Source organism: Cupressus sempervirens, chromosome 8, assembly GCF_028749045.1.
Source record: "Cupressus sempervirens isolate cs-2001-9-10 chromosome 8, ASM2874904v1, whole genome shotgun sequence".
NCBI classification, from domain to species: Eukaryota; Viridiplantae; Streptophyta; class Pinopsida; order Cupressales; family Cupressaceae; genus Cupressus; species Cupressus sempervirens.
In genome coordinates this window covers 189,058,840-189,085,206 of record NC_143125.1, presented here as the reverse complement: position 1 = coordinate 189,085,206, position 26,367 = coordinate 189,058,840, and positions in this window count along the sequence as shown.

Here is a 26,367-nt window from a genome sequence, read left to right as displayed (position 1 = left end):
AAAGTAGAATTATTAAAGTTAGTGCATGAGATTTAATAAATAAATAAATAAAATTGGAAAGAGTAAAGTAAATATTATATTAATTATTGTTCATTATTTTAATATTTGTTCACATAGGAGTTGACAAATTCTTGGGAGTTGTCATGTACACAACATAGGGGTTTGCACTCTAAGAATGCATAAGTTGTCTACACTTAGGAGTTAGCATTTTATTTAAGCATATGGTGTCTACAACCTTAAGACTTATCTAGAAAGTTGGAGAAGACTCATGCTTGATTGTTATGCTTATCTTCTAGTTGTTTCTAGACACACTCTAGATGCATCTTAGAAGCTTTTAAATAGAGGCTCTCCTAGAGTGTTTCGACAAGCTTAATGGAAGCTACAAGCTAAAACTGGAAGCTTCAAGCTTATATGCTCATATTCTTCTTCATGCTCATATACTCCTTCATGCTCATATGTTTCTACATGCTCATATTTTTACATGCTCTTATGCTTCTATATGCTTCCATGCTTCTCTAGCACTTCTAGTCACTTGGAGGATTCGGTTGGCTTAGATCTTGGAGGAATTGTGAATGTTGGAGAAGGAAGGGATTCTCTATGGACTTTTGAGGCATGACAAATTAGCATCAGTGTTCAGGTGCACTCGTGATAATAACATAATTGATTTACACTCTTTATCTTCCTGTCTTCATCGTGTCTGCTATATGTGTCTGAATATTCTCTGTGGCTAGATCTGCAATTTTAAAATTGAAATCTAGATATGCTATTTGGATGAGAAGAAAACAATAGAAAAACCCTAAATCCAATTAAGAAAGAAATTAGATCTAAACAGGTTTGGGTTCAAATTAGAATCAAATAGATTTGAAAATGGTTTCAAGATTTATGGCCAATCCATTAGTGGAATTATTGGATAAATTTAGAGAACAATTATTTTGAGAAAAAATTCTTAATTCATCACAAATTGTCCTGTCACTACCCCTTAGATAGACTCGAACTCAGTCATTCATAACTTTTTATTGGGATCAAATTTATTCGATCGCTCTGGTCAAAATTGGCGCAACTTGGCCCTCTCCAACATATTTCAATTTCAGCCCGATCCAATGGTTCATTAGGAAGATATGGCCCTCGTACTGGAACTGTTTTATTCAAAAACAGATATTTCTCCATTTCTCATAACTAAGAGTTCGTTATGTTTAAACTTCACAAAAATAATATATCAAAGCATAGAATGAATTAAAGATATTATTGGAATCTTCCCTTATTAGAATCTTATTAATATGCATTAGTTTTATATGGTTTATTATCTAATCTAATTAAATCAAATTTAACTAAGATTAATTAATAGTAGAAGAAGTGTAATTAATTATTAGTCAATCTAAGTAAATGAATTTTTTAAATAAGAGAAAATTAATAGAGAAAAGATATTAATATAGTTTATGTAGTGAACTTTTAATATTAATTATTTAATATATATTAAATACTATTTAATATATATTAAATAGATAAGAGGTGGTAATTTATAAAGGTGTTTAATAATGATTATTAAGAGACTCAAATTTTAATGATATTGGAATTAAATTTGAATAAGAATTATTATATTGACAAGGTGTCATATAGCAACGATTTGAATTATTAATACGTTTGTATTATTAAAAAGAATAATGGTACATCTTAATTGTGCTAAGAATTAGTTAAATATTAACCAATGAAGTTTGTGAGGCTTTTTAAAGATCAATTAATAATAGTTTTTGATGAGTTTATTATTTATTAATGTTTGTTGGGTCTAACAAACTATTAATAAATAATGGTGTAAATAGTTATCAATAAATTTGATTAGATTTAATCTAGGGGAGATTATTTAATGATTAAAGTTTTGTAAAGATATTACTTTTTGGATTTGAAGTATAATTGATTTGTAAACAATTGATATTCATTGGGTTGATATTATAACTATGATATTAATAATCGAGTTGTGCGATAGAGTTTTATTTGAAATATGATAATACAAATTGTCAAGAGAATGTAGGTAATCTTTGTGAAATGACAAATGTGGTCAAACGAAATTATTATTAAGATTCTCAATATAGCTTGTATTTAAATATTATCAAGATATTATTATTGAATTATTAATATGCTCATTTGAGTATTGAATTAAAGTTGACTTTTATCTTATAGAATTCTAGTTAGTTAATGGTCAACTGATATTCATTGGATCGATGGTATGGTTGTGTAATTATTAATTAAATCAATTAACTAGAATTAATTAGATTTAATTAATAAATATATTATGTAATAGAGATTTAAATTGATATAAATCTTTTAACGAGATTGTTGAAAATATTGATATCGAAGTTGATAAGTGTTATTCTAATGACTTGAACAATGACCTTAGATATTTTAATAGTGAGACTTAGTAATATGTAATTGAGAACTATTAGAATGTTAATAGGTTATGGATGGTGTACCTATGTTAATTGATTGATTAAATTGATCATTTTAATAAAGTTATAATCTTCTTATTCGAAGACTAGTGATTGGCTCTCTTATAATTTAGATGAATAATGATCCTTTGATTAAGTTGAAGTAACATTAAGAAGAGTTATTGAATTAAAATATGGAACATAGTTAAATAAAGAGAAAAATTTAATTAAAGGTCAATGATAATCAGTTTAATGAGTAAAGTATTTACCCTTAAGTTAATCTTAGAATATTATTGTAAAGTAATGGAAGGATAATGCTATCGGGGATTAAATGGGATGACTTGTAGGACAAATGATGAAACTTAAGACACTTGAAGTATACTTGCAAATGGAAAACTGAAACTCCACACATTATTTAGCTATGTGATTTTAATAAACCAAAACATGTGTTTGCATTGTGTATTCTCTATGCTTCTTGTTTTGAGTTTTGTGTTGACTAGTGTTGACCAGTTATAGGACATCTACCAGAGGCTTGGAGTTTATGATTGTGGTGTCATGATGATGTCTTATTTTTGATCTTTATAAACCCAACCATGGATATGTGATAGAATGCTCTATGAGATGTTTGTAATTAATGATTGTTATAGTTGAGATTCTTATGAATGAGACACTTGAGCTAATTATTTTTGAGTCATCGATCAGTTATCTTTGGATTATTTTCTAGTTGCCATGATGAGACTGAGATGTTGATTTATTTCTTGATGATGTCATGTTGTGACATGTTTGACTCAACCATTTTGGAGTCTTTGATCAGTATTGCTTTGAGATATTCTTTGGTTGCTTATTGACAATCAATGGATATTGTGATTCATATTGGAGATTATATTTATGAGGTTTATTTTGTGGAGCTTTTATGTATTTTTGGATGGGAAAACTATCTTATTATCAGGTTGCTTGTTAAGTAATCGGGTTTGATCTTTATGAGTGTTGTGGTATGGGACACAATTGTGGATTTATGTGCTTAGGAGGGGTTGTCTAGGTACATGACTATGGGAGTAGCTTGCATAGGGGTCCAGGGCCCAAAGTGGTCAGTACCAGGGTAACCTAATGCAAGTTATGTAATAAGTGATAATCTAGTAATAAAAATTTATGGGGGGAAAACAAACTAAAAAAATAAAATAGAGATATTTAAACCACCCATGCCTTGAGTGCTTGTATAGACTAAGGATGGAAGAAGTGCCTCATCTTCTTGAGAGGGCTTCTTGGTTTCCTCATGTGCCACATTGAGGGTCCGAGGTTCAGAGTAACCAGTCTAGGGTAACTCAACGCTTGAGGGTCAGAGGTCTAATGAGAGACCAATCTAGGGTAACTCAAGCAGCCATGTGATGAAACTCCCTAGTATGTAGCCTGAGTCTCCTCTATAGATTTTGTGTACCTTTGGTGGTGTACTTATTGTTGTGCCTCTGAGATTAGATGTCAGTTTTGTGTTTGGAATCTTTAAGTTAGTATACTTTTAAGATTCTTATTTTAGAAAGTGTTTTTGCTATGTGATTTGATATTCTATTTTTGGGACTTGAGATTATCTCCTCAGCACGGTGGGAGTGGACTACTTAAGTTCTACGTGGTCGGGTGGTAGTGTAATTCCACTCTTATCATTTGATATCCGTCCGAGACACTGTGGCTGGAGTATTCTTGGTTGGTATTTATCCTTATTCTGATCTTGGGTCATTATGATAGATGATGCACCATATGATGGATGTATTTACTGGTATGTTTCTTATATTGATGATTTGCATATGTTAGATGATGTTATCTTATGCTTTACCTTGCATGTTAGATTACTTTTTACATATCGTGTAGTATGTTTTAGAAGTGACATTCCTACTATGTTAATACCAATGATCTCTTTGGTGCTTTACAATGTTATGCACGAAGGGATGGCTGTGATCCACGATGGTCTAATGATGCTATTTACAGTTGGGAGGAACCGTGCACTTAGTTATTTATGTTTGTGGTATATGATTATCTTTTATGATGGATGTCTATATCTTTTGTGATGATATATCAACTACTGTTTATGGTTTCATTATGTTATTACATCATAGATTAATATTGGATGATGAGGTAGTTTATTTACATGGCTATTTATTCGTTCAAGCTTTCATACCTTGTATCATGTATAGTGGATGATTGAGCTAAAGTAAAATGTATTTACAAAAAGAACACTTGTATATGGTTTAATAATGTTGGATGTATCATTGTTATTTTATAAGAATGTGATGTTAGATGAATGGTTAATTTAGATGTAATTCAACGTTAAGAGATCTTTAAAGAATGTAATCTGTAATGTTATGTTTACTTTCAGTTGGATGTTACTATTGCTTCCGCAGATGTTATGAATGGTTTTACTTTCATGTTTTAAAAAAAAAAAATGTTTGGCAAACTTTAGGTTAATTTTTTGGATCCCTTGGTGGGGTATTACATTTGGTATCAGAGCCTAGTTTCAACATTGGGAGCTCTGGGTAAATTTGAATGGCACTAGTTGAACAAAAATGAAAACTTTGAACTATCATATGTATTTCTTTCAAACAAAAAACTTGAAACTAGGTGAACTGAAACAAAACTTAAACTGTTTCTTATATATTTTTCATAATTCAACACTTAGATTTCAAAACTGAAAATTTTACTTAAATCTAAATGTGGGCAAAAACTGGGAATTGAAACTCATTCTAGTTACAAAACATGTATCTTTTATCTATGTTGTAAATTAGTATGCCCTTGATTATATTTGTGAGCATTAAGTTGCTCTTGTTTAGAATGTATTAGGGGATCTATTTTAGTACTTGTTAAAAGAATGAATGTTGGATCGATATAATTTTCGATTTACCATTAAACCAGAATCATATTTCTCTAAGAGTGTTGTAATAATCTCAATGGAATCATATTTTTCTATAGGGAAAAAGGGTTCAATGGGACCTGCATAGTGGGTATCTTGATTTTGTCATTCTTCTAGGCTTTCAAGAGTAAGCCTAATCCCAAGAGGGGTGGATGTAGTGCCTGCCCTTAGGTCGCATTTTTGCTGTCATTGTCAAGCTCTTTTGGGGCTAGTTTCATGTTGATGGTTAGCAACATTGTTTTGAGATTATCAGATATTGTACTATAGATTCAGTTGATACATGATAAGATTACTTGGTACTTTATATTTCATGGCTGCATGATGATTATTTAGTGATTTTAGTATTTGCAATTATTGATGATGATTGGTTAGATAGTTTATTATCACATGTGTTTTCTTATGGTTACTTACCCCATACTTGCATGTGTATGGTGTGCATGTTTGCTATTATGTATGATGTGTCTGATGTGGTTAAAGAAGGGAGTCGTAGTCACCTGCTAGTCAAGATCTACACGATGCACCACTTCCTGCCATTGCCTATTTAGTTTAGGATATATTGTGCTTGTATATGCATGATTTTTATGTAGGATGCAGGTACCGGGTATCGACTTTTCTGAATTGCTAGGATGAGCGTACCCTATCACATCATCTAATGATAAGAGAGGGGAGATAAATTCTCAAGTCCAAATCCCAACCTTTTAAGCCATTTTTTCTAATTAAAAATTAGGAAAAGTATTAGAGTTGAGTACCCTCCGAATACGTTAGATGATCTAATTCATGATATTAACCCTTGGCTTAATTTTGTATGCATTTTGGCTATGATAGATTTTCATATTTTATTCTTGTGAGTCTTTAGTGTATTTTCTATTAATTAAGCCTAATTAAAAGATTTAATTAATGGTTTAATTAAATAAAAAAATTAATATGATATTTTAATATTTGTTTTATTTTATTAATTGAAAAATTAATTAAATAAAATAATTAAATTTGAAAATAAAAAGTTTAAAGTTTAAATTTGGAATAATAATATATTTAGTGTTCATTTTCAAATAAATAACTAAATAATAATATTATTAAGCTAATAAATATTTTAGCAAATTAAATTTTGGAAAATGAAATTTAAAAGTGGAAAATATATTAAAATTATTAAAAGATTCTAAATCTCATGTGATTAAAATATAAATATATTAAGATTGAAAAGTGGAATTATTAAAGTTAGTGCATGAGATTTAATAAGTAAATAAATAAATTCGGAAAGAGTAAAGTAAATATTATAATAATTATTGTGCATTATTTTAATATTTGTTGACATAGGAGTTGGCAAATTTTCAGAAGTTGTCATGTAGACAACATAGGGGTTTGCACTCTAAGAATGCATAAGTTGTCTACACTTAGGAGTTAACATTTTATTTAAGCAACTGGTGTCTACAACCTTAAGACTTATCTAGAAGGTTGGAGAAGACTCATGCTTGGTTGTCATGCTTATCTTCTAGTTGTTTCTAGACACACTCTAGATGCATCTTAGAAGCCTTTAAATAGAGGCTCTCCTAATGTGTTTGGACAAGCTTAATGGAAGATACAAGCTACAAGCTATAAGCTAAAAATGGAAGCTTCAAGCTTACATGCTCATATTCTTCTTCATGCTTATATGCTCCTTCATGCTCATATGTTTCTACATGCTCATATATTTTTACATGCTCTTATGCTTCTATGTGCTTCCATGCTTCTTCTATCACTTCTAGTCACTTGGAGGATTCGGTTGGCTTGGATCTTGGATGAATTGCGAAACTTGGAGAAAGAAGGGATTCTCTATGGACTTTTGAGGCATGACAAATTAGAATCAATGTTCAAGTGCACTTGTGATAATCACATAATTTATTTGCACTCTTTCTCTTCTGGTCTTCATCGTGTCCACTATATGTGTTTGAATATTCCTTGTGATTGGATTTGCATTTTTAAAATTGAAATCTAGATATGCTATTTGGTTGAGAAGAAAATAATAAAAAAACCCTAGATCCAATTAAGGAAGTAATTAGATCTAAACGGGTTTGGGTTCAAATTAGAATCAAATAGATTTGAAAATGGTTTCAAGATTTATGGCCAATCCATTAATGGAATTATTGGATAAATTTAGAGAATAATTATTTTAAGAGAAAATTCATAATTCATTACAAATTGTCTTGTCGTTGCCCCTTAGATAGACCCGAACTCAGTCATTCATAACTTTTTATCATGATCGAATTTATTTGATCGCTCCAGTTAAAATTGGCACAACTTGGCCCTCTTCAACATGTTTCAATTTCAGTCCGATCCAACAGTTCATTAGGAAAATATGGCCCTCGTACTAAGACTGTTTTATTCAAGGACAGATATTTCTCCATTTTTCATAACTAAGAGTTCTTTATGCTTAAACTTCAAAAAAATAATATATCAAAGCATAGAATGAATTAAACATATTATTGCAATCTTCCCTTATTAGAATCTTATTAATATGCATTAGTTTTATATGGTTTATTATCTAATCTAATTAAATCAAATTTAATTAAGAATAGTTAATAGTAGAAGTGTAATTAATTATTAGTCAATCTAAGTAAATAAATTTTTTAAATGAGAGAAAATTAATAGAGAAAAGATATTAATATAATTTATGTAGTGAACTTTTAATATTAATTATTTAATATATATTAAATACTATTTAATTTATATTAAAGAGTTAAGAGGTGGTAATTTATAAAACTATTTAATGATGACTATTAAGAGACTCAAATTTTAATGATATTGAAATTAAATTTAAATAAGAATTATTATAGAGACAAGGAGTCATATAGCAACAGTTTCAATTATTAATACATTTTTATTATTAAAAAGAATAATGGTACATCTTAATTGTGCTAAGAATTAGTTAAATATTAACCAATGAAGATTGTAAGACTTCTTTAAGATCAATTAATAATAGTTTTTGATGAGTTTATTATTTATTAATGTTTGTTGGGTCTAACACACTATTAATAAATAATGGTGTAAATAGTTATCAATAAATTTGATTAGATTTAATCTAGGGGAGATTATTTAATGATTAAAGTTTTGTAAAGATATTAGTTTTTGGATTTGAAGTATAATTGATTTGTAATCAATTGATATTCAGTGGGTTGATATTATAACTATGATATCAATAATTGACTTGTGCGATAGAGTTCTATTTGAAATATGATAATACGAATTGTCAAGGGAATGTAGGTAATCTTTGTGAGATGACAAATGTGGTCACACAGAATTATTATTAAGATTCTCAATATAGCTTGTATTTAAATATTATCAAGATATTATTATTGAATTATTAATATGATCATTTGAGTATTGAATTATAGTTGACTTTTATCTTACATAATTCTAGTTAGTTAATAGTCAACTGATATTCATTGGGTCGATGGTATGGTTGTGTAATTATTAATTAAATCAATTAACTAGAATTACTGAAATTTAATTAATAAATATGTTATGTAATAGAGATTTAAATTGATATAAATCTTTTAACGAGATTGTTGAAAATATTGATATCAAAGTTGATAAGTCTTATTCTAATGACTTAAATAATGACCTTAGATATTTTAATAGTGAGACTTAGTAATATGTAATTGAGAACTATTAGAATGTTAATAGGTCATGGATGGTGTACCTATGTTAATTGATTGATTAAATTGATTATTTTAATAAAGTTATAATCTTCTTATTCGAAGACTAGTAATTGGATCTCTTATAATTTAGATGAATAATGATCCTCTGATTAAGTTGAAGTAACATTAAGAAGAGTTGTTCAATTAGAATATGAAACATGGTTAAATAAAGAGAAAAATTTAATTAAATGTCAATGACGATCAGTTTAATGAGTAAAATATTTACCCTTAAGTTATTCTTAGAATATTATTGTGAAGTAATGGAAGGATAATGCTATCGGGGAACAAATGGGATGACTTGTAGGTCAAATGATGAAACTTAAGACGCTTGAAGTATACTTGCAAATGGAAAACTAAAACTCCATAGATTATTCAGCTATGTGATTTTAATAAACCAAAACATGTGTTTGCATTATGTATTCTCTATGCTTCTTGTTTTGTGTTTTGGGTTGACTAGTGTTGACCAATTACAAGACGTCTACCAGAGGCTTGGAGGTTATGATTGTGATATCGTGATGATGTCTTATTTTCAATCTTTATAAACCCAACCATGGATATGTGATGGAATGCTCTATGAGATGTTTGTAATTACTGATTGTTATAGTTGAGATTCTTATGAATGAGACACTTGAGCTAATTATTTTTGAGTCATCGATCAGTTATCCTTGGATTATTTTCCAGTCGCCATGATAAGACTGAGATGTTGATTTATTTCTTGATGATGTCATGTTGTGACATGTTTGACTCAACCATTTTGGAGTCTTTGATCAGTATTGCTTTGAGATATTCTTTGGTTGCTTGTTGAGAACCAATGGATATTGTGATTCATATTGGAGATTATATTTATGAGGTTTACTTTGTGGAGATTTTATGTATTCTTGGATGGAAAAACCATCTTATTATCAGGCTGCCTATTAAGTAACCTAATTTGATCTTTATGAGTGTTGTGGTATGGAACACAATTGTGGATTTATGTGCTTAGGAGGGGTTGTCTAGGTACATGACTATGGGAGTGGCTTGCATAGGGGTCCGGGGCCCAAAGTGGTCAGTACCAGGGTAACCTAATGAAAGTTATGTAATAAGTGATAATCTAGTAATTAAAATTTATGAGAGCAAAACATACTAAAAAGATAAGTTAGAGATATTTAAACCACCCATGCCTTGAGTGCTTATATAGACTAAGGATGGGAGAAGTGCCTCGTCTTCTTGAGAGGGCTTCTTGGTTTCCACATGTGCCACGTTGAGGGTCTAGGGTTCAGAGTAACCAGTTCAGAGTAACTCAACACTTGAGGGTCCGCCGTCTAATGAGAGACTATTTAAGGGTAACTCAAGCAGCCATGTGATGAAACTCCCTATTATGTAGCCTGAGTCTTCTCTATAGATTTCGTGTACCTTTGGTGGTGTACTTATTGTTGTGCCTCTGGGATTAGATGTCAGTTTTGTGTTTGGAACTTTTAAGTTAGTATACTTTTAGGATTCTTATTTTAGAAAGTGTTTGTGCTATGTGATTTGATATTCTATTTTTGGGACTTGAGATTATCTCCTCAGCACAGTGGGAGTGAACCACTTAGGTTCCATGCATTCGGGTGGTAGTGTATTTCCACTCTTATCATTTGAGATCCGTCCGAGACACCGTGGCTAGAGTTTTCTGGGTTGGTATTTATCCTCATTCTGATCTTGGGTCATTATGATAGATGATGTACCCTATGATGGATGTATTTACTGGTATGTTTCTTATATTGATGATTTGCATATGTTAGATGATGTTATCTTATGCTTTACCTTGCATGTTAGATTACTTTTTTCATATGGTGTAGTATGTTTTAGAAGTGACATTCCTACTATGTTAATATCGATGATCTCTTCGATGCTTTAGAATGTTACGCACGGAGGGATAGCTAGGATCCACGATGGTCTAATGATGCTATTTACGGTTGGGGGGAACCGTGCACTAGTTATTTATGTTTTTGGTATATGATTATCTTTTATGATGGATGTCTATATCTTTTGTGATGATATATCAAGTATTGTTTATGGTTTCATTATGTTATTGCATCATGGATTAATATTAGATGATGAGGTAGTTTATTTACATGGATGTTTATTCTTTCAAGCCTTTCATACCTTGTATCATGTACAGTGGATGATTGAGCTAAACTAAAATGTATTTACAAAAAGGACACTTTTATATAGTTTAAGAATGTTGGATGTATCATTGTTATTTCATAAGAATGTGATGTTAGACGAATGGTTGATTTAGATGTAATTCAATGTTAAGAGATCTTAAAAGAATGTAATCTATAATGTTATGTTTACTTTTAGTTGGATGTTACTATTGCTTCCGTAGATGTAATGAATGGTTTTACTTTCATGTTTAAAAAAAAAAAATGTTTGGCAAACTTTAGATTAATTCTTTGGATCCCTTGGCGGGGCATTACATTTGGTATCAGAGCTTAGTTTCAACATTGGGAGCTTTGGGTATATTGGAATGACACTAGTTAAAAAAAAATGAAAACTTTGAACTATCATATGTATTTCTTTCAAACAAAAAACTTGAAATTAGGTGAACTGAAACAAAACTTAAACTGTTACTTGTATATTTTTCATACTTCAACACTTAGCTTTCAAAATTGAAAATTTTACTTAAACCTAAATATGGGCAAAAATTGGAAATTGAAACTCATTCTAGTTACAAAACATGTATCTTTTATCTATGTTGTAAAGTAGTATGCCCTTGATTATCTTTGTGAGCATTAAGTTGCTCTTTTTAGAATGTATTAGGGGATCTATTTTAGTAGTTGTTAAAAGAATGAATGTTGGATTGATATGGTTTTCAGTTTACCATTAAACCATAATCATATTTCTCTAAGGGTTTTGTAATAAACTCAATGGAATCATATTTTCCTATTGGAGAAAAGGGTTCAATGGGACACGCATAGTGGGTATCTTGATTTTGTCATTCTTGTAGGCTTCCGAGAGTAAGCCTAATCTCAGGGGGGGTGGATGTAGTGCCTGCCCTTAGGTTGCATTTTTGCTGTCATTGTCAAGCTCTTTCAGGGCTAGTTTCATGTTAATGGTTAGCAACATTGTTTTGAGACTATCAGATATTGTGCTATGGATTCAGTTGATACATGATGAGATTACTTGGTACTTTATATTTCATGGTTGCATGATGATTATTTAGTGATTTTAGTATTTGCAGTTACTGATGATGATTGGTTAGATAGTTTATTATCACATGTGTTTTTTTATGGTTACTTACCCCATACTTGTATGTGTATGGTGTGCGTGTTTGCTATTATGTATGACGTGTCTGATGTGGTTAAGGAAGGGAGTCATAGTCACTTGCTAGTCGGGATCTACACGATGCACCACTTCCTGCCATTGCCTGTTTAGTTTAGGATATATTGTGCTTGTACATGCATGATTTTTATGTAGGTTGCAGGTATCGAGTATTGACTTTCCTGAATTGCCAGGATGAGCGTACCCTATCACATTATCTCAATGATAAGAGAGGGGAAATAAATTCTCAAGTCTAAATCCCAACTCTTTAAGCCATTTTTTCTAATTAAAAATTAGGACAAGTATCTGAGTTGAGTACCCTCCGAATACGTTAGATGACGTAATTTATGATATTAACCCTTCGCTTGATTTTGTATGTATTTTGGCTATGATAGATTTTCATGTTTTATTCCTGTGAGTCTTTAGTGTATTTTCTTTTAATTAAGCCTAATTAAAAAATTTAATTAATGGTTTAATTAAATGAAAAATTAATATGATATTTTAATATTTTTTTTTAAATTAATTGAACAATTAATTAAATAAAATAATTAAATTTGAAAATAAAAAATTAAAAGTTTAAATTTGGAATAATAATATATTTAGTGTTCATTTTCAAATAAATGACTAAATACTATTATTATTAAGCTAATAAATATTTTAGCAAATTAAGTTTTGGAAAATGAAATTTAAAAGTGGAAAATATATTAAAATTATTAGAAGATTCTAAATCTCATGTGATTAAAATATAAATATATTAAGATTAAAAAGTGGAATTATTAAATTTAGTACATGAGATTTAATAAATAAATAAATAAAATTGGAAAGAGTAAAGTAAATATTATATTAATTATTGTTCATTATTTTAATATTTGTTCACATAGGAGTTGGCAAATTCTCGAGAGTTGTCATGTAGACAACATAGGGGTTTGCACTCTAAGAATGCATAAGTTTTCAACACTTAGGAGTTAGCATTTTATTTAAGCACATGGTGTCTACAACCTTAAGACTTATCTAGAAGGTTGGAGAAGACTCATGCTTGGTTGTCATGCTTATCTTCTAGTTGTTTCTAGACACACTCTAGATGCATCTTAGAGGCCTTTAAATAGAGGCTCTCCTAATGTGTTTGGACAAGCTTAATGGAAGATACAAGCTACAAGCTACAAGCTAAAAATGGAAGCTTCAAGCTTACATGCTCATATTCTTCTTCATGCTCATATGCTCCTTCATGCTCATATGTTTCTACATGCTCATATATTTTTACATGCTCTTATGTTTCTATATTCTTCCATGCTTCTTCTATCACTTCTAGTCACTTGGAGGATTCGGTTGGCTTGGATCTTGGAAGAATTGCGAATGTTGGAGAAAAAAGAGATTCTCTATGGACTTTTGAGGCATGGCAAATTAGCATCAGTGTCTAGGTGCACTCGTGATAATTACATAATTTATTTGCACTTTTTCTCTTCCTGTCTTCATCATGTTTGCTAAATGTGTCTGAATATTCTCTGTGATTGGATCTGCAATTTTAAAATTGAAATCTAGATATGCTATTTGGTTGAGAAGAAAACAATAAAAAAATCTTAGATTCAATTAAGGAAGAAATTATATCTAAACGGGTTTGGGTTCGAATTAGAATCAAATAGATTTGAAAATGGTTTCGAGATTTGTGGCCAATCCAGTAGTGGAATTATTGGATAAATTTAGAGAACAATTATTTTAAGAGAAAATTCTTAATTCATCACAAATTGTCCTGTCACTGCCCCTTAGATAGACCCAAACTCAGTCATTCATAACTTTTTATCGTGATCGAATTTATTTGATCACTCCAGTCAGAATTGACGCAACTTAGCCCTCTCCAACATATTTCAATTTCAGTCCGATCCAATAGTTCATTAGGAAGACATGGCCCTTGTACTGGGACTATTTTATTCAAAGACAAATATTTCTCCATTTCTCATAACTAAGAGTTCTTTATGCTTAAACTTCACAAAAATAATATATCAAATCATAGAATGAATTAAAGATATTATTGCAATCTTCCCTTATTAGAATCTTATTAATATGCATTAGTTTTATATGGTTTATTATCTAATCTAATTAAATCAAATTTAAATAAGATTATTTAATAGTAGAAGAAGTGTAATTGATTATTAGTCAATCTAAGTAAATGAATTTTTTAAATGAGAGAAAATTAATAGAGAAAAGATATTAATATAGTTTATGTAGTGAACTTTTAATATTAATTATTTAATATATATTAAATAGTTAAGAGGTGGTAATTTATAAAGGTGTTTAATGATGATTATTAAGAGACTCAAATTTTAATGATATTGAAATTAAATTTGAATAAGAATTATTATATTGACAACAAGTCATATAGCAACAGTTTGAATTATTAATATGTTTGTATTATTAAAAAGAATAATGGTACATCTTAATTGTGCTAAGAATTAGTTAAATATTAACCAATAAACTTTGTAAGGCTTCTTTAAGATCAATTGATAATAGTTTTTGATGAGTTTATTATTTATTAATGTTTGTTGGGTCTAACAAACTATTAATAAATAATGGTGTAAATAGTTATCAATAAATTTGATTAGATTCAATCTAATGAAGATTATTTAATGATTAAAGTTTTGTAAAGATATTAGTTTTTGGATTTGAAGTATAATTGATTTGTAATCAATTGATATTCATTGGTTTGATATTATAACTATGATATTAATAATTGAGTTGTGCGATAGAGTTTTATTTGAAATATGATAATACGAATTGCCAAGGGAATGTAGGTAATCTTTGTGAGATGACAAATGTGGTGACATGGAATTATTATTAAGATTTCCAATATAGCTTGTATTTAAATATTATCAAGATATTATTATTGAATTATAATATGATCATTTGAGTATTGAATTATAGTTGACTTTTATCTTACAAAATTTTAGTTAGTTAATGGTCAACTGATATTCATTGGGTCGATGGTCTGGTTGTGTAATTATTAATTAAATCAATTAACTAGAATTAATTAGATTTAATTAATAAATATGTTATGTAATAGAGATTTAAATTGATATAAATCTTTTAACGAGATTGTTGAAAATATTGATATCGAAGTTGATAAGTCTTATTCTAACGACTTGAACAATGACCTTAGATATTTTAATAGTGAGACTTAGTAATATGTAATTGAGAACTATTAGAATGTTAATAGGTCATGGATGGTGTACCTATGTTAATTGATTGATTAAATTGATCATTTTAATAAAGTTATAATCTTCTTATTCGAAGACTAGTAATTGACTCTCTTATAATTTAGATGAATAATGATCTTTTGATTAAGTTGAAGTAACATTAAGAAGAGTTATTCAATTAGAATATGGATCATAGTTAAATAAAGAGAAAAATTTAATTAAAGGTCAATGATGATCAGTTTAATGAGTAAAATATTTACCCTTAAGTTATTCTTAGAATATTATTGTAAAGTAATGGAAGGATAATGCTATGAAGAAATAAATGGGATGACTTGTAGGTCAAATGATGAAACTTAAGGAACTTGAAGTATACTTGCAAATGAAAAACTGAAACTCCACACATTATTCAGCTATGTGATTTTAATAAACCAAAACATGTGTTTGCATTGTGTATTCTCTATGCTTCTTGTTTTGAGTTTTGGGTTGACTAGTGTTGATCAGTTATAGGATGTCTACCAGAGGCTTGGAGGTTATGATTGTGATGCCGTGATGATGTCTTATTTTTGATCTTTATAAACCCAACCATGGATATGTGATGGAATGCCCTATGAAATGTTTGTAATTACTGATTGTTATAGTTGAGATTCTTATGCATGAGACACTTGAGCTAATTATTTTTGAGTTATCGATCAGTTATCCTTGGATTATTTTTTAGTCGCCATGATGAGACTGAGATGTTGATTTATTTCTTGATGATGTCATGTTGTGACATGTTTGACTCAACCATTTTGGAGTCTTTGATCAGTATTGCTTTGAGATATTCTTTGGTTTCTTGTTGAAAACAAATGGATATTGTGGTTCATATTGGAGATTATATTTATGAGGTTTATTTTGTGGAGCTTTTATATATTCTTAGATGGGAAAACCATCTTATTATCAGGTTGCCTATTAAGTAACTGGGTTTGATCTTTATGAGTGTTGTGGTATGGGACACAACTGTGGATTTATGTGCTTAGGAGGGGTTGTCTAGGTACATGACTATGGGAGTGGTTTGCATAGGGGTCCGGGGCCCAAAGTGGTCAGTACCAGGGTAACCTAATGCAAGTTATGTAATAAGTTATAATCTAGTAATTAAAATTTATGAGGGGAAAACACATTAAAAAGATAAGTTAGAGATATTTAAACCACCCATGGCTTGAGTGCTTGTATAGACTAAGGATGGGAGAATTGCCTCGTCTTCTTGAGAGGGCTTCTTTGTTTCCACATGTGCCACGTTGAGGGTTCGGGGTTCAGAGTAACTAGTCTAGGGTAACTCAATGCTCGAGGGTTCGGGGTCTAATGAGAGACCAGTACAGGGTAACTCAAATAGCCATGTGATGAAACTCCCTAGTATCTAGCCTGAGTCTCTTCTATAGATTTTGTGTACCTTTGGTGGTGTACTTATTGTTGTGCCTCTGGGATTAGATGTCGGTTTTGTGTTTGGAACCTTTAAGTTAGTATACTCTTAGGATTCTTATTTTAGAAAGTGTTTGTGCTATGTGATTTGATGTTCTATTTTTGGGACTTGAGATTATCTCCTTAGCACAGTGGGAGTGGACCACTTAGGTTCCACACGGTCGGGTGGTAGTGTATTTCCACTCTTATCATTTGAGATCCATCCAAGACACTGTGGCTGGAGTATACTTGGTTGGTATTTATCCTCATTCTGATCTTGGGTCATTATGATAGATGATGTACCCTATGATGGATGTATTTACTAGTATGTTTCTTATATTGATGATTTGCATATGTTAGATGATGTTATCTTATGCTTTACCTTGCATGTTAGGTTACTTTTTGCATATGATGTAGTATGTTTTAGAAGTGACATTCCTACTATGTTAATACCGATGATCTCTTCGGTGCTTTGGAATGTTATGCATGGAGGGATGGCTAGGATCCATGATGGTCTAATGATGTTATTTACGGTTGGGAGGAACTGTGCACTTAGTTATTTATGTTTTTGTTATATGATTATCTTTTATGATGGATGTCTATATCTTTCGTGATGATATATCAAGTATTGTTTATGGTTTCATTATTTTATTGCATCATGGATTAATATTAGATGATGAGGTAGTTTATTTACATGGATGTTTATTCTTTAAAGCCTTTCATAACTTGTATCATGTATAGTGGATGATTGAGCTAAACTAAAATATATTTAGAAAAAGGACACTTGTATATGGTTTAAGAATTTGGATGTATTATTGTTATTTCATAAGAATGTGATGTTAGATGAATGGTTGATTTAGATGTAATTCAACATTAAGATATCTTAAAAGAATGTAATCTGTAATGTTATGTTTACTTTCAGTTGGATGTTACTATTGCTTCCACATATGTTATGAATGGTTTTACTTTCATGTTTAAAAAAAAAAAAATGTTTGGCAAACTTTAGGTTATTTATTTGGATCCCGTGGTGGGGCATTACAACTTGAAGGATAAGAAAATATCCTTGTGGAGTAGAAAAGTCTTATTCAATTAGGAAGAGTCATGTATGAACCAGAGCAAAGATCTATAATCAATAATTCAATTGCATCACAATTAGGTCATTTCATTGTAGTAGTGATTGAAAATCTCTTAATAGTTTTGGTTTAATAGCCAATTGTAAATCCTCTAACAAGATGAAAATTTTATTGAATTTTTTTAAGACCTCTTGTAAGGCAACTCCTAACAGGGTGATTAAATCCTCTAACAAGGTCACACCTAACAGTGTGTTTTGTAACCTTTAACATGGTTGGCCCCTAACAAGGCTCACTTCAGAAGAGTGAAAAATAATAACTAGTTACATTGGTGGTTTTTCCCCTATTGGATTTTTCAATTTAAATTTGGTGTCTTGTGTGTTCATGTTATTTCTCTTATGTTTTAAAATTAATTACTGTTAATGTTTTAAGATCTGCTAAAAGAACTTCACACTCTGCATTTACCGAGTTATAGCATTTTCTATGAGTTTACCGAGTAACATTAGCAATTAGTTTTCTAATTCCAAATTTTATTGTTAACATCTAAGAGATCTGGGATTTATTTTAGTGGTAATTGATTCAACCCCCCTCTTAGTTACTCCTATATTTCCAACAACTTATCTTTATCTAACCTTGTTATGTTACCAAATGACCAAATTAGTCTTTTTATTGGTCACTTATAATTATAAATTATAAACTATTACTAGAATTTGATCACTTTTACTCACATACCTAAATGTTTTGGTCTTGTGAACTAAATATTTTATTCTTGTGACTAAAAATCTTAGTCATGTAGTCATTTATTTGCCATGAATCTACTAGTGAACACCGTGAAATAATTATCCCAAGGCAATGGATATAATTCCAAGATCTATAAGCTCTAAAGGAAGCACAAGAGAAGCAAGAGATTATCAAAAAAAAATCTCAATAATGATCAAATGATAATAGATCAAGATTTTGTAAGAATCTACTTCAATCTCTAATAGAATTTTCCTAAGGAAATAAATGAAATGCAAAGATCTAGAAGTTCGAGAGATAGCACACTATATATAGGAAAAATAATGATGAATAAATTAAGTCAATAATGATCAAGAATACAATGCTTATGCTCTTCTTTAGATGAGAACATCATAGGTGTGTCTAAATATATAAGCAATGTAAAATGGATAGTGGTCATGCAAGCAATAAGCATTACAACAAAGAACATTTCCAACAATAATGGAGTATCCTCTTTTGTGCATAAAATTATGTGAAATAATGAGAGCATAAGAATACAACTTGATGTATCTCTCAAAGATATGTAGTAGAATCCTCCCTAATTAGTATGAGGAACACTCAAAATGTAGAATATTTAAGGAAATTGTACATAGGAATCTCCAACATACAACATGCCACTAGGAAACCCAAAAGAAATTAACCTAAAGTGTCACTAAGTTTGCCAAACATTTTTATATAGAAAGACTAAAACAACAAGATATATAACATAGTCGATGTAATAAAAAAATATAGCGGAAGTAATAACTCACATACATACCAACAATTTGTAAACACATTACATCTCTTAAGGGTTACATGACCTTGAATCACATAGATAAGTTATTTTAGTACTAAATATGATACATGACAAAATTCACATCATATAATAACCACAAGTATGAATCCAATGAAATAATATACAATTACATAAGATGTCACATGGCATAACTAGAATGCATAATCATTCACTTTATAAGTCATAATGCATGAAAAGATCAAAGAATATACATCATAAATAAATACATCATCTCATAAGATCTCCAGATAATCAAGCACACTACATTAGAAAATAACCATTAAACATTAAAAAAAGGATCAAAATGAAAGGAAAAATTGCACAAGCACATCCAGTCATGACATCGAGCTGTTAGATCTCAATGGTATAATAAACACTACCACATGACCTCATGGAACCTAAATGACCCACTGCCACCATGTTGAGGAGAAAATATCAAATCCCATATGAATATCAATCCAAAAGTCATAACCAACATCTAGGTAAAGGAAAAACTAATAGAAATCTATCTTAAGAGTACCAAGACACAAGTAACATCTAATCCTTGAGGCAAAAGAGACATGTAGGGAAATCTACTATATAAGGGGGCAAGATTCATTGCATGAGTAAAGTCTAAGGTTACCCTGGTAGCCTATTTGGACTCCGACCCCTTATTGACTCCACGCAACATTAGTATCCTTTCATACAAATAAGGTATACTAATGAGCCATGGTTGCAATCAAACATCCTATCTACTCCCATCCTAGCCTATACTAGCACTTCAGGCATGGACAAGGTAAAAAAATTGATTCCTATTAATTCAATTTAACCTCAGTTAATGAAACATTATCACTTATTTAAAAACCAACTTCAATGAGTTACCCAAGTAGCCTCTTTAGGACTTCAGCCTCCATTGCATGCTACTTCCTCACATGCATAAAGATAACCTACTCTAAGCTCATAGTAGAAAATCTCATAAGGTCACAATGATGACATCAGTCCTATACAAGCAATGAGAAATCACAATATAACCACTGTTCCATAACTCAAAAATCAAATCACATAACTATGAAATTGCATACAACATTATAATATAGTAACTCAAAGGCCTTTGGTAAACATCCAAAACTGGTCAACATACTAAGCCAAATTAAATCATAGTAAAATAGACCATAAACCACACTGAATGTAGTTTCATAATTCATTTATTTGAAGTCATAAAAGTTTCATTACAATGGGTTCAATTTTTTTCATTTTTAAAACATCACATTTGAAACACTTTTTGGGTTTACAAATATTATAAATATTCAACAAACCATCACAATTCATCTTTGTATAAAAGACCCATTTTCATTAAAAAAAAATTGAAATCCCACTGAAACCAAAATCACAATTTCATTAAAATTTCCCCAATTTAAATTGAATTAAAATTAAATTTTTAAAAATATATATAAAACTTGAATGATAACTATATAATTTTTTTTAATAAAATATTACTAAAACATTAAATAATTATTATTTAATTATTATCAATAATAACTATTAAACTATTAATAAAATAATGTTAGTTAATTTATTAATAACAATACTAGTTAAATATAATAATATAATATCATTATTAATATTAATAAAAATAATAAATATTAATTAAATTAATTTAAAACTATAATAAGAAATTAATTTAATGAAATTATATATATATATATATATATATATATATATATATATATATATATATATATATATAAAGGCCTATACACTGACTGCATAAGTAGTCCTACTGCATACCATAGTGTTGGCTACTTAGGAAGCCTCAACTATCATAGCAGTTATGACTGCTAATGACATCCTTAGTCATCTTCACAGCCAAGTTTCATGAGCAAGAAGCAAGATGGGGGAGGTAATGACCCCCGTTTCCCATATTTTTAAAATTTATTTTAAAAAAAATAAAAATTAAACCCCCTACCCAACCCCCTTTTCCCCCTCCCACCACTTCAATTCATACAAAATCCAAGTTTTTTAGTAAAATGTAATTACCATTTCAATATAACTATTATCATAGTAATTCATTTACTAATGTAATTTTATATTAACATATATTTTAAACAAACTTTTCTAGTATGGATTTGGTAGGGAGAATAATTGAAACCAATCAATTTTTGTTAATATAAAATCTTGTTTTATTTTCCAAACCCTATCCTAATTCATAATTTTTTAAATCAATCCAATTTTTCAATAAGAGTATTCAATAACAAAATTATTTCATTCATGGGCGTTTCAACAATGAAGAACAATAGATTTAACAAAAGGGGTTTCAACCAAAACTATTTCTAAAAACAGATCCATAAATAAACATGGAGAAGATAAAGAGGAATTTGAAGGAAAATTACTATGATAATCGCAATAAAGATCCTTCCTCAATATGATGCTAACAAGAGGAATCCTCGAAGCTTGTAAGAATTCTTGTCTTCTTAGAAAACCCTTTTCTAAAAATTTTTGCTTGAAACATTGGGGTGGAGAAATGAGCTCTCATTTCATAATAAAGAGCTTTCTCCTTTAGGGTTTTGGTTTTACAAACATGCAAACCCTTTTCTTTATTATTTAAATTATTTATAATTTTATGTTCAAATTATTTACATTTTAATTACAGTAAAATTTAGTAAATTTCTCTCTCTCTCTCTCTTTCTCTCTCTCTCTCTCTCTCTCTCTCTCTCTCTCTCTCTCTCTCTCTCTCTCTCAATTACAAGATGTCTTTACTATTTATTAATTTAAGTAATAATAATAATATTTAGAGTTCATTAATTAAAATGAAACTCTAAACTTAATTATTATTAAATTAAATAAATATAATTATGCCAAAATTAGAAATTTAATTGAATCTTTTAAATTTTATTATTTTATTTAATTGATTTCTCAAATAATCAAATATAACTAAAAATTGTTCTTTATAATTTTTTTTTAAAATTAGATCATTTATTACTCTTTTAATTTGATTTAATTATAAGTGAAATGTACAAAAGACCGATAAATCTAAACAAGAAAACCCATTATAAAGACAAGGTATTAAATAAACTTTTTAAGGCCAAAAATCTTGAATTGTCATTAGTTGACAAATTTAAAAGTGTAAATAACTTAGATGCTTGTCCTACTTTTTATAACAATTGACTTACGGTTAGGATTTCAACTCAAGAACTATCTCCCCTCTTTATCATTGAGATACTATGATAGGGTACACTCATCTTGGAAATTTAGGGAAGTCAATGCCTAGTACATGCAATCTGTATAAAATCCAAACATGTACATATACATTTAAAACTAAACTATACAAGCAATGGTAGGGAGTGGTGCATTGTGTATATCTTGACTAGTAGGTGACTATAAATCCCTCCCTCAACCACATGAGAAACATCAAACATAAAGTTAAACGTACATATACATTATACAAATACAAGTATGGGGTAGGTATCCATAGAAAATTACATACAGATCATCCATCTAACTATCATCATGAAATAACTAAGATTACTATATGAACATGCAAATAACATTATCAAAAGAATAGTCATGAATATGTGAAATAAACATGTATCAAGTAGCTCATCAAATTTATCAACTAAGTGTAAAATAACATCCAAATCAAATTAGGTAATACAGTACTAGTAAGTCAAAAAACATAACCACAAACTACCCTAGAAAAAATTGAAAATATAACATGTAAAGTAAACTACGAGTAGGCACTATATTGACCCAATGTAAACTAGGCTTACTCCTTGAAACTTATAAAAAAGTAGGGATATAAATCTCATAAATCAGTTGTATTCTCCCAAGTAGTTGATGACTTTTAAATAGGGTTCTATTAGACCTTAACTTGCTCAATGGTTTGACCCCCAAGGGTCAAATCTTGCTTTTGAATAATATGCATCATCTCCAAAGTAAATTGTCCATCCTCTAACTATAACACATTCCAATCAAGATCATGTATTACATTAGGAATGTACTGTATAAGAAGGAAAACATGGAAAACATCATGAACAAGAGCTAAGTTGGGTGACAATACAAGATGGTATGAAAATGGACCTATCCTCTCAAGAATCTCAAATGACCCCACAAAATGAGGTTCTAGATTTGAACCCTTCTATTACAGATCAAACTCTTTCATGGATGCACTCTTTGAAAAATTTCTCACTCATTACGAACCACTTATTTGTCCTATGGGCATCAACATACTTCTTCTTCCTACCCTATGTTGTAGATATGTTCCAATGGATCTGCACTACCTATTGCTCCAAAACTCAAATCCTATCAAGAACCAAAATGATTTGATCTTCTAAACTATCCAAACTTAATGGTTATTACAAGAATGAGCATAGAAAGCCTGAATAGGTTCCCTATTAATCAAACTTTGATACCCATTCTTATATGAAAAATCTATTAGGTATAGATAATCCTTCCAAAGAGTTTGTGTATCCACAACATACATCTTCAACATATCCTCCAAACCCTGATTCACTCTCTTTTTTTGAGCATCTATCTCTATGTGATATGTTGAGCTCAAGTTCAACTATACTCTAAGATCATGTAGAAGGATGTCCAAAATATGAATGTGAATATAGGATCCTTATCCAAAATAATCTTTTAGGGAATACTATGTGTTGGGACTCAAAATTACATGGTCAATTTTGAGTACCATTGAGAAATTTGAGCCCTATAAATGCTTTTAAATGCCTATGTACCCGACTATACCTCTGAGCCCTGTGAGGTTCTTAATGTTTCTAACACCCTTCATTTAGTGTGTCCACTTATTTCATGAAGCTAAATTGACATTTAGAGCCATTTTGCGAAGTCCCATTTTGAGTAATTGTCAAATTTGCATTTTCACCTTAGTGTCAAACAGTGATAGGAGGGCATGTTTTTCATTTAATATCTCACACCCAGAAATGTTCCACAACTTGCCACTTTGGGAATATCTAGTATCCATACTTGAGAGCCTATTTTTTAGATTTCGAGTCATTTTGAGTCTATTTGACTAGGTTTTGAATCGCTCAAAGTTGGTCTTTTAATGTTGTCATGCTGATGTGAAATGTTCAGAATTTTGGGAAGCCATGTTTGACGTGTTATAACTTTGAATCAGTTGACAAAAATGCTGAAATTCCTTTTGTGTTGGATTTTAGACATCAGAGACTTGTTATGTTTCAAGTCTTAGCTCATGAGAAATCTGTTTGATCAGTTTTCAAATGCAATTCCAAACAGAATTTCTATTTTTTTACAGGTGTTAGCAAATGAAGATTGTTTGGTACCCCTGTTCATGATGTTATAACTCCTAATTTGTGAAGGTCAAATTGAATGGATTGTATATCTGTGTTGTACTCCAAAAATACTTTAAGTGTGCTAGTTTTTAGGTCATGACAAATTTGTCTACAAACTTTTCCAGGTAAATTCCATTTGCAAAATCACCTTTTTTACATTGTTTTAATCTACAAAATCCAAGTAGCCCACTTTGAACTCTTTTCATTTGAATCCTGTTATTTTTCATGAGCCAAAATCATAGATCCATATTTTCCTCATGATAGAGAATCAACACCCCAATTTTTGTCTTCCCATGTGCTCATTTGACCAATTTTCAAAGCCAAATCCGAATCCAATTTAGTATTTTCTGACATGTTTAGGTACAGGTGATTTTAAGAAGGCAAATTTAACAGTCAATATCTTTTGGCCCCAAACCTGTCATGAGATAAGATTCGATAGGGTAGGAGTATGCAGAACAGAGAATCAGTGTGTTTAATCTCAGAACTCAGTCAGGTGTTTGGGTCAGTTTTTAAAGCCAATCAAAGCCGATCAAGGACCCTCTGGCATTAAATTGACAGTTCACAGAATAATGATAAGATGAGTTTTGAATGTTGATCCATTGGTCAATTTTGACTTGGATCAGTGTCAAGGGATGAATGGATCAATTACAATTATCAGTTGTTTGGAAAGAAATTTTTTTTAGTCCGGCCCACTTTGGGGCCCAGCTGAATGGTGTCAAATTGATACAATTTGAGGAAATATTGGATAGAACTTCAAGACATTGAAATTGCTTACAAGGAAGTTATAATTCCTCTATCAATTTTTGCTAAGAAAGATAATGTGTCTCCCAGGCTTCTCTTTGTTATGTTTTTTCATTTTATGTATTCTATACATCTTAATGATCTACACCAAGCAGGGCACCAAAGAAGATGGACTTGCATTTTTTAGGGTGCAAGGAACTGGTCCAGATAATATGCAAGCACTTTAAGTTGAACTGGTAGCAACACCCTTGAATTTATCATATTGTTATATCTTGCAAGAGGGGATGACTATTTTTACATGGTTGGGCAATCTTAGCACAACGCATCAATGAGACTTCAATCTAGTTTTCAACCAAGTAAAATGGAAAGTGGGGTGAACATTCTAAAATTCAGCATGCTTGAATCCCAAATACATAGTCACTTTGATCTAAATGAAAGGAAAACAATGTTTTTTACCATAGCAGTTTAGCCTTTTAGTTTTGAAAGTGGTCTTCTCTTTTTGCGTCTGATTTGGGGGGAATGTTAAAAGAGTTGTAAAGAAAAGTATGAGCGACAAGAGGGGTTTTTTGTTATTAGCTAGGTCTTTCATATCAAGGAGGGTTGTTCTTCCCTATTTCCCCTTACAAGCTTTATGTAAGAGCATTTTTTGTTATGCTTTAGCCAAATGTGAATGCGTTTTCATGGTGGGGGAAGTGGAGAAGATATTAGGAGATGTGAAGGTGCAAGATGTGAAGAGCATATTTGTGGGAAGTCACTACAAATGGACCGATTACATGGTCCTTGCCATTGGCAAATTGGATTTGCATGTTCGTAACATTGCCCAGG